Source organism: Vigna angularis, chromosome 4, assembly GCF_016808095.1.
Source record: "Vigna angularis cultivar LongXiaoDou No.4 chromosome 4, ASM1680809v1, whole genome shotgun sequence".
Taxonomy (NCBI): domain Eukaryota; kingdom Viridiplantae; phylum Streptophyta; class Magnoliopsida; order Fabales; family Fabaceae; genus Vigna; species Vigna angularis.
Window position 1 is genome coordinate 17,375,522 of NC_068973.1, and position 250 is coordinate 17,375,771.

Here is a 250-nt window from a genome sequence, read left to right on the forward strand (position 1 = left end):
TTAATTAGAATGAGATTGAGTTTATGATATATATGTACACACTAAATAAAATTCTCTTGACACTTGGTCTTCATAAAGGTGAAAAGTTCTTTTAATAAAAGACAAAAATAAAATATAAGACGAATATTAATATTTTCTTCGACTCAATAAGAAAATATTATTTATTTATTAGTGATTTTGCTTTTTTTTTTGCATGTTATTTATTAAAAACAAAAGGTTTTTTGTAAAAGATAAAAAAAGCAAATAAAAG